At 48.9% G+C, this 10,859-nt stretch overlaps 1 pseudogene; it reads right to left on the reverse strand.

The window, feature by feature from the left end:
- Positions 1-6,470: 6,470 nt before the first annotated feature.
- Positions 6,471-7,074, reverse strand: LOC123185207 (serine/arginine-rich splicing factor RS2Z32-like; annotated as a pseudogene).
- Between the last annotated feature and the right edge of the window lie 3,785 nt (positions 7,075-10,859).

The following is a 10,859-nucleotide window of genomic DNA, read 5'->3' on the forward strand; positions in this document are numbered from 1 at the left end:
CCTATGACAAGGGGGCCCCACCACAGAACGAAAATGAAAAAAAGGTTTTAAAAAATGAATAAAAATAAAATAATAATTAAATAATTAACTTAATTAATCTTGATTAATTAAACTAAACAATTAAAACTAATTAATCATAATTAAGATTAACCAATTAGCTAATTGAACTAACCACTGTTAGTAATTAAGTAGTCAATGATAGTGGGCCCACCCCCCTAATTAATCCTGATTAGGTTAATTAAACTGGATAATTAAATGTGTCACTGACAGGTGGGACCCACCTGTCAGGTTGACCAGGTCAACTGCCGATGTCATGGTGACGTTAGCAAACACTATTCTGGATAATGTTGAATTAAAATAATTAAATAAATCCTAAAAATGATTTAATTCTTTTAAAATTAATATAAAATAAACCGTAACTCGAATGAAAAAACTTTGTACATGAAAGTTGCTCAAAACGACGAGACGAATCTGGATACATGGCCCGTTCGTCCAGCACGCATCCCTAGCATAGCGAACACGCAACTTTCCCCCTCCGGTTCATTTGTCCGAAAACGCGAAACAACGGGGATATTTTCCCGGATGATTCCCCCTTCACTGGTACCACCTCATACCGCGTTAGGGCACCCCTATCACCGATACTTGTCATGTCATGCATCACTATGCATCTGTTTGCTTAATATTTATTGTTTCTTCCCCCTCTTCTCTCGCTAGACACCGAGACCGACGCCGCTGCTACCTAGTACGACTACGGTGTTGACGACCCCTCTCTCTTGCTAGAGCAACCAGGCAAGCCCCCCCCCCTTGATCACCAGATATCGCCTACTCTTCTCTCTACTGCTTGCATTAGAGTAGTGTAGCATGTTACTGCTTTCCGTTAATCCTATTCTGATGCATAGCCTGTCATTGTTGCTACAGCTGTTGATACCTTTCCTGCAATCCTAAATGCTTAGTATAGGATGCTAGTTTATCATCAGTGGCCCTACATTCTTGTCTGTCTGCCATGCTATACTACGTCGGGTGTTGATCACGGGTATATACTATACATATTACACATGATATATGTTGTGACTAAAGTCGGGTCGGCTCGTTGAGTACCCACGGTTGATTCACGAATTGGGGGCTGGAAGGACATACTTTCCCGACGGCCCTCTGTGTGGATCTTTGCGGCGGAGCGACAGGGAAGGTTGAGACCACCCAGATAAGAGGTGGGCCTGGCCCTGGTCGGCGTTCACGGTGACTTCAAGATAACACGCTTTACGGGATCTTGGTATTTGATCTGAGTCTGGCTACTGGCCTATACGCACTAACCATCTATGCGGGAACAGTTATGGGCACTCGACGTCGTGGTATCAGCCGAAGCCTTCGTGACATCAACGACTAAGCGGCGCGCGCCGGGTTGGACCGCATAACGCAACTTCCTTTGTCATGGAGGTTGCTTGGTCTGCTCACCGGCCGCGTACGCAACGTGCAGGTGTGCAATGGGCGATGGGCCCAGACCGCTGCGCGCTTAGGATTTAGACCGGCGTGCTGACCTCTCTGTTATGCCTAGGTAGGGCTGCGACGTGTTGATCTTCCGAGGCCGGGCATGACCCAGAAAAGCGTGTCCGGACAAAGGGGATCGAGCGTGTTGGGAAATGTGGTGCACCCCTGCAGGGAAGTTAATCTATTCGAATAGCCATGATCTTCGGTAACGGGATGACTTGGAGTTGTACCTTCACCTTATGACAACTAGATCCGGATACTTAATAAAACACACCCTTCCAATTGCCAGATACAGCTGATGATCACTCTCTCACAGGGCGACGAGGGGAGGATCATCGGTTAGGAATATGCTATGCGATGATACTTGGTGAACTTACCATCTCCTCTCTTCTACATGCTGCAAGATGGAGGTTGCCAGAAGCGTAGTCTTCGATAGGACTAGCTATCGCCCTCTTATTCCGGCATTCTGCAGTTCAGTCCACATATGATACCCCTTTTCCATTTGATACCAATGCATACATATGTAGTGTAGCTCCTTGCTTGCAAGTACTTTGGATGAGCACTCACGGTTGCTTTGCTCCCCCCTTTTCCCTTTTCCTATACCCGATTGCTGCGACGAGACGTTGTAGCCCAGGAGCCAGACGCCACCGTCGATGACGACTACTACTACTCGGGAGGTGCCTACTACTACATGCAGCCGGCTGACGACGACCAGGAGTAGTTTAGGAGGATCCCAGGCAGGAGGCGTGCGCCTATTTCGATCTGTATCCCAGTTTGTGTTAGCCTTCTTAAGGCAAACTTGTTTAACTTATGTCTGTACTCAGATATTGTTGCTTCCGCTGACTCATCTATGATCGAGCTCTTGTATTCGAGCCCTCGAGGCCCCTGGTTGTAATATGAAGCTTGTATGACTTATTTTATTTGTAGAGTTGTGTTGTGATATCTTCCCGTGAGTCCCTGATCTTGATCGTACACGTTTGCGTGTATGATTAGTGTACGATTAAATCGGGGGCGTCACACCCCAACCATGTAAGGAACGCAAAATCAAGGAACATAACACCAGTATGACGGAAACTAGGGTGGTAAGAGTGGAACAAAACACCGAGCAAAACGCCTAGCCTTCCACCCTTTGCCAAGTATATAGATGCATTAATTTAATAAGAGATATTGTGATATCCCAACATATCCATGTTCCAACATGGAACAACCTGCTATGCACCTGCAACTAGCAAGGCTATAAGAGGGGCTGAGCAAAAGCGGTAACATAGCCAAACAACGGTTTGCTAGGAAGGTGGGTTAGAGGCTTGACATGGCAATACGGGAGGCATTATAAACAAGTGATAGGTAGCGCAACATAGCGATAGAACGAACAACTAGCAAGCAAAGATAGAAGTGATATCGAGGGTAATGATCATCTTGCCTGCAGAGACCTCAGAGTTGTTGAAAGCTTGCTCCTCGTAAACGTACTCAACAGGTTCCTTGTTCACGATCTCATCTCCCGGCTCTACCCAAAGCAAGAATACAAGTAATGGAACAACAATCAATCATGGTGCAATGCACAAGCAACATGATGCAAGACATGGCATGGAATCAGGCTATGATGTGCAATGCATATGGGTACTCTGGAAGGGAAAATATGATAAAGGCATTAACTTGGAAAATCAAGCATGCCGCTGGAAAGAATGAGTGATTTCAGTCAAAATCGATATAAGGATCACTGGAAACGAATGCACGGTTTGCAAATGACAAGCAAAAAAAGAATGATTCAAAACTGCGCTTAACAGCATCATATCACTTAGGATGCAACAAGAAACTATGCTACATGACTCCAACATAGAAACAAAGCACATTTCCATAAAGTACACGTGAACCTCTACAAATCATGAACACTAAGCTTCTGCTAGAACTCACTAGAACAAGCTTGAAATAGCATGGCAAAAATGCAAATGATAACAGCTTCATAGACTTAGAGAAAATACTAAACATGGCATAAACATCATCATGTAGCAATGTTTAGAGCTAGCAAACAACTTGCTACAGGAAAATATCATGGAAAACAAAGGTATGGCATGCTTGTACTCAAGGAAAAGAATAAAACTCGCTTACTGAACTTTAACCAAAGATGCATAGAAAATGAGGTAGCACCCATGCAAACATGACAAGTGATATGATCAGTTTCAGACTTAGAAGGAAAACAGAGCATGGGAGAAACAAATTCATGATAGCAACTTTGCAAGCTCATTCCACTCACCACAATGCATTTCATGGAATCACAAGGTAACCAATAGTAAGTAGACACATTTATGAAGCTAAGCATGGCGAGATCAACTTCATAGGGTGCATGGATCACTAGCAAAACACATGGCAAAAATGAACTTCATGTAACAATTTGCCAGCAACAATATTTAGTAAAAGTAGAGCATGGTAATGACAAGCTAGAGTACTCCATAATTGCAACCAGAGGCATGAATGGATAGAGAATAACAATATCTTCAAAACACTCTTAGTGAATTACCTCAAAATGAAGCCTACTTTGCATGCTTGTGCTAGTCACCACAGAGCTCATAAAAATACAATGCTTGCACCACTGTAAATGTGGCATGGAGATGCTCCAAAAACATGCAGACATCATGCTCATAGGATGCACACACAAAATGCAATGAAAATGACAAATCAGCAAGTTATGATAAATTCCAGCATACAACATCATATATCACTTTTGCAACGAAGGTTAGGGCATCAATATGGACAGTAACATCCATGCAAATGACGCTAACATGAAGAGCATCACGAGACGAACATTTTGATATGTCATCTGCGCAATTCGGAGCTACGAACATGGAGATATGGCATGACGAACATGGGCACATAATGTAGAAATTTCAGGACTTTGAGAAATTATACCCTTCTGGATCTAGGGTTTCGGGCAGCGCGGATTCCGATGCACCGGTGGATCTCGCGGGAACTTCGCCGGAGATGGAGAGGGAGGAGGACGGATGTGACGCCCCAAGACCGGCGCTCCAGATGCCTTCCATGGATTCCGAGTTTCGCCGCGTGTTTTATTTGTTTGTTGCATTCATCTTTGCATCATGTGCATTTCATCATGTCATCATTTGCATTGCACCGGCATTTCGTTGTCGCCATGTTTTTAAAACTTGCATCCGTTGATAGTTGCCTCTTATTCCTCGGCTCTATTGACCTTTCTCAGACCGACCATTCTTTTGTTACCCGACCGTTTGACCATCTATACACAATACTCAAACCCCCCGCGCGCGTCCGAAAGTTGTCCCAAACCCGACCCGGGCTGTCATCATCGTCGGATTCGGATCATCCCCAAACATCCCTAAAATATCTTTGGTTCTTTGTTTGGGTTTTCTAACATATTTATTCTGGTCTGTCCGATTACGATCGAAGGGACCGAATAGCCCTAAGCCTAGCCCACCAACTATATATATACCGATCAAACCCTAGTCCAATCCATCCATCCCGTCTCCGCCGCCAGCCGACCAACTCCCTCCTTCCTCGAGATCCTCCCAGATCCCCTTCACTCCAACCAGCGCAACCAAGCCTCCACCTTCTCCTCCAAATTCCCACGCCGCTGTCACCATCTCCATTTCCCAAAGGATCACCAGCAAGCCAACCACTAGCGCTCACCTCCAGATCCACAAATACATCCATCCAGATCCACCCCTCACCGAGCCTCCGTGCAACAGCCGCCTCCCCGTGCGTGTCTCCTGCATCTTTGTCCTCCAGCTGCGCTCGAGGCAGTCGCCTCTTCTGCCCCGAGTGCCTCGGCCATCTCCTTCCTCGGGACCCTGCACGGATCCAGCCAGCCCGCTTGATCCGGACCGGACCGAGGCAACATCCTCCATCCTCGAGCGCGAGAGGAGCTCGCCCGAGGCTCCCGTGACCATGGCCCCGACTCTAGCCACCTTCCTCCGCTGCTCTGCTCTCTCTACTTCCTCCCTTGCCTCTCTCGTACTTCGTCTCGATCTCTCTCACAATTCTCTCTATCATTCTTTCTCCAGGTAACAACCCCCATGGCGCCGCCGTGCAAGCCCATCATTCCCGGCCCAAAGTGGCCTATGTTCGTTGCGCCAGACCTCTTCCGCACCAGCGCCATCTCGCTTCCTCGCCGTCTTCAGCGACGACCAGAGCGCCAAGTCCCTGCCGGCCTCGTGTTGACCTCCTCGCATGCGCCCCGCGCCAAGCCGCCATCGTTGCCTCTGCTCATGCCTGAGCACGGACGTCGCACCATCTCCTGCCTCCTCATCCATGCACCCCCCTGCAGCCTCACCTCCGGCCGCGCAGGTGGGCAGCCACCGCTCCCGAAGCATTGAACGAGGCCATGCCCTGCTCCTTTTCTCTTCCATCTCCCTTTCTTGTTTTTCCTCGCTCCATCACATCTCATTCCTGCCATGGACAGATACCAACCGCAACCGCCGTGAGGGACGCCCGCACTGTTGTTACCGCGGCCTTCCTCTTCTTCTTGCTCACCAGCACCTCCCTCTCGCTCACTCTCTGACACAACAAAGAAGAAGGAGGAGGAAGAAGAAGGACGCAAGGACACAAGTGGTTTTGCCGGAGCACGAACTCCGCCCGCCGCACAAATGGCGTCCTTGTTTTTTCCTCGAGCTCAGACTCGATCAGGCAATTTACAACGGTGGAGGGAGCTGGCCTTTTATCCCCAGCACGCACGGACGCGCTGCACCACGCTCCCACTGCGCACACCCCACGTCCACGCTCCCAGGCCCGCGTATCCGCCGCGCACGCACGCAAACGCCGCAGGCCGAGTCAAGCGCCCCGACGTGGTCATCACTCCGTTTCTCTCGCCTACACACAACGGCCCACACGCTCGAACACGAGGACACACACGCACGCACACTTGGTCACGCACACACACGACCCAGGCTGCCATGGCCGAGCCCGACGCGTCCCGGGCTCTTCCATGGCTTATTCCCAACACACTCCCCCTAAGCCGTGAACTAGAGGAGGCCGTCGTCCTCGACGCCGGCGACGTCCGCTAGTAGCGCGCGCTCCGCCGCCGGCTCCCTCCGCAGCTTAGGGCAGCCTCTCTTGAAGTGGCCGCGCACGCCGCACTTGTAGCAGCGTCCATGCCGGTTCCCGCTGCTGCTCGACGCCACATTCTTGCCATCGTCGTCGTCGTCCCGAGCACCGCCGTGTCGACGCTCCCGCGCTGCCCACCGCGCCGCCGTCATGAGCAGCTGCTCACCCCCGCGCTCGCGGCCATCTTGTCCACGGCGCCGAACCCGCTCGTCGAACGCGCACAGCCGCCCGAGCACCTCGTCAAACGCCATGGTCGTCACATTGCAGAATTGCTCGATGCTGGCGATGGCGGGGAACAGCCGATCCAGGACGGTGTCCAGCAGCTTCTTCACGAGCGCCGCGTCGCCCAGCGTCTCCCTGAGGTTCGCGTACCTCGCCGTCATCCCGGCCAGCCTCCCGGCGTACGCGTCCAGCGCCTCGCCGTCCGCCATCTTCAGGCGGTCGAACGCCCCACGCAGCGTCGCCAGCCTCGCCACGCGGACCCGATCGGCGGCGACGAACCTCACCTTCAGGGAGTCCCATACCTCCCTGGCGGTGGGCTTTGTCGCCACCGAGAGCAGCACGTCCTCCGACAACGCTCCGAGCAGCAACACACGCGCCGTCTTGTCCTTCCTCGCGTTCACCGCCGCATCGCCTGGCGCCACCGCCTCCCACACGATGTGCACGTCGAGGATGGCCTGCGCCTTGATCGCCCAGACGGTGTAGTTGTCCACCGTGAGCATCGGCATCGCCATCGACGCCGATCCGCCCGCGCCACCGCCGTGAGGAACCAACGCCATGGTCACCGGTGATCGCCCGAACCGAAGCTCTGAATACCAATTGTTGTTGCCGCGGCCTTCCTCTTCTTCTCGCTCAGCAGCACCTCCCTCTCGCTCACTCTCTGACACAGCAAAGAAGAAGAAGGAGGAAGAAGAAGGACGCGAGGACGCAAGTGGTTTTGCCGGAGCACGAACTCCGCCCGCCGCACGAACGGCGTCCTTGTTTTTTCCTCGAGCTCAGACTCGATCAGGCAATTTACAACGGTGGAGGGAGCTGGCCTTTTATCCCCAGCACGCATGGACGCGCTGCACCACGCTCCCACTGCGCACACCCCACGTCCACGCTCCCAGGCCCGCGTATCCGCCACGCACGCACGCAAACGCTGCAGGCCGGGTCAAGCGCCCCGACGTGGTCATCACTCCGTTTCTCTCGCCTACACACAAGAGCCCACATGCTCGAACGCGAGGACACACACGCACGCACACTTGGTCACGCACACACGCGACCCAGGCTGCCATGGCCGAGCCCGACGCGTCCCGGGCTCTTCCACGCCTTATTCGCAACACGCACTCCCACTCCTCCGCGTTGCCGAGACCCTGCGCAACCTCGTCATGGCCGCCAGCCTCGTTGTTTCCTCGCTGTGAGCAACTTTCGTCATAACTGAACTTTCTTTCTTTTCCTAGATCCGTTCTGGCATGTATAGTTTATTTACAGTGGTCACCATGTTTCTATACGAGCTTAGTAGTAGCCCGACTGGTCAGGGATCCTTGCTCTGTCCAGGAGGTTTCGGGATCGAGTCCCAGGCGCCTCAGGTTTTTTCCTCTTTTTCTTTTTGTCAACGCTGTCACACACACGCTTTCCTCCTTTTCTTTTTGTCAACGCTGTCACACACACTGGGCCTAATCTGTCGGTGGTCTGCACCGAGGTTCTCAATCCGGCCCAGTATTGTTTTTTTCTCTGCATAATGGTTTTTCCTTTTTTTCTAGGGTTTACTATTTTACAGAAAACCCCCTAGTTTTCATGCATATAATAACTCATGAACTATGTATCTTATGTAAAGACTTTAAATATGTAAAATGATTAGAATTTCATCTAGTTTCATAGTATGCTGTTTTCATCCATGTTTAAAATGTTTAAATGTGTTGTTTGAATTAATTTGCATAAATGGCATGTTTCTATACGAGCTTAGTAGTAGCCCGACTGGTCAGGGATCCTTGCTCTGTCCAGGAGGTTTCGGGATCGAGTCCCAGGCGCCTCAGGTTTTTTCCTCTTTTTCTTTTTGTCAACGCTGTCACACACACGCTTTCCTCCTTTTCTTTTTGTCAACGCTGTCACACACACTGGGCCTAATCTGTCGGTGGTCTGCACCGAGGTTCTCAATCCGGCCCAGTATTGTTTTTTTCTCTGCATAATGGTTTTTCCTTTTTTTCTAGGGTTTACTATTTTACAGAAAACCCCCTAGTTTTCATGCATATAATAACTCATGAACTATGTATCTTATGTAAAGACTTTAAATATGTAAAATGATTAGAATTTCATCTAGTTTCATAGTATGCTGTTTTCATCCATGTTTAAAATGTTTAAATGTGTTGTTTGAATTAATTTGCATAAATGGCATGTGAAAATGGTTTATTTCATAACTAAATAATCGTAGCTCGGTTTTAAATAAACTTTATATGTAAATAGGGTGGAAAAATGCCTAGTTTAACATGGTGCACTTTATTTTCCTGTTTAACAACTCTAAAATATGGTTTAGAGTAGAACAATATCAAATTCATAATATGCATATGGGGATTTTCTGGAATTGTTGTTTGTCGTTTCGGCCTCATTTAAATTGCTTCGATAGTTAGTTTACTTATGCCTCACCTCTTGCCATGTTAATCAAACTTTTATATTGTTGAGTACCTAACCGAGAGTGAACTGAATAATCGAATGTGGTGTTTCGTCAACATGCGTCTTGTTACATGCTGAGCTCCACTTAACTTGTAGTTTTGTTTGTGCACTTTGCCATGCCATGCATATTTAAACCGGACATGCATCATCCTTGGTTGTGCATCATGCCATGTTTATACTTGTGTGTTTACCATGTTGCTTGCTTCTTTTCGGTTTGCTTCTCTCGTTAGCTTCGGTTCCATTCCGGAGTTGTGACGATTCGTTTGACTACGTCTATTTGTTTTCTTCATGGTCTCGTTCTTCTTCCTTGCGGGATCTCAGGCAAGATGATCATTACCCCTGATATCATTTCTATCTTTGCTTGCTAGTTGTTTGTTTTATCGCTATGTCGCGCTACCTACCACTTGTTTATCATGCCTCCCATATTGCCATGTCAAGCCTCTAACCCACCTTCCTAGCAAACCGTTGTTTGATTAAGTTATCGCTTTTTCTTAGCCCCTCTTATAGCGTTGCTAGTTGCAGGTGCCTTGCAGGTTGTTCCATGTTGGAACATGGATATGTTGGGATATCACTTTATCTCTTATTTAATTAATGCATCTATATACTTCGCAAAGGGTGGAAGGCTTGGCCTTTTGCTCGGTGTTTTGTTCGACTCTTGTCGCCTTAGTTTCCGTCATACATGTGTTATGTTCCTTGATTTTGCGTTCCTTACGCGGTTGGGGTTATGGGACCCCCTTGACAGTTCACTTTGAATAAAACTCCTCCAGCAAGGCCCAACCTTGGTTTTACATTTGTCTACTAACATATAACTTTCCCTTGGGGTTGCAAACCTGAGGGTCATCTTTATTTTAACCCCCCGGGCCAGTGCTCCTCTGAGTGTTGGTCCGACCTAGAGCCACTTGCGGTGCCACCCCTTCACCCAGGGTCTCTGGTTACTGTATGTAGTGTTCATCTGGTGTGCCCTGAGAACGAGATATGTGCAGCTCCTATCGGGATTTGTCGACACATCGGGCGGTCTTGATGGTCTTGTTTTACCATTGTCGAAATGTCTTGTAACTGGGGTTCCGAGACTGATCGGGTCTTCCCGGGAGAAGGAATATCCTTCGTTGATCATGAGAGCTTGTGATGGGCTAAGTTGGGACACCCCTACAGGGTATAAACTTTCAAGAGTCGTGCCCGCGGTTATGTGGTAGATGGGAATTTGTTAATATCCGGTTGTAGAGAACTTGACACTTGACTTAATTAAAATGCATCAACCGCGTGTGTAGCCATGATGGTCTTTTTTTGGCGGAGTCCGGGAAGTGAACACGGTTTTGGGTTATGTTTGAACGTAAGTAGTTTCAGGATCACTTCTTAATCACTTGTAGCTTCAGGACCGTTGCGTAGCTTCTCATCTTACTCTTATTTGCGTATGTTAGCCACCGTATTTGTTTAGCGCTTGCTACAACTCCACCTCTTTACCTTATCCTACCCATAATCTTAAATAGTCTTGATCTCGCGATTTTTGGGATTGCTGAGTCCTCGTGACTCACAGATACTACCAAAACAGTTGCAGGTGCCGATGATACCAGTGCAGGTGATGCTACCGAACTCAAGTGGGAGTTTGACGAGGACCTTGGTCGTTACTACGTTTCATTTCCTTATGATCAGTAGTG

Source organism: Triticum aestivum, chromosome 2A (assembly GCF_018294505.1).
Source record: "Triticum aestivum cultivar Chinese Spring chromosome 2A, IWGSC CS RefSeq v2.1, whole genome shotgun sequence".
In the NCBI taxonomy this organism is placed as follows: domain Eukaryota; kingdom Viridiplantae; phylum Streptophyta; class Magnoliopsida; order Poales; family Poaceae; genus Triticum; species Triticum aestivum.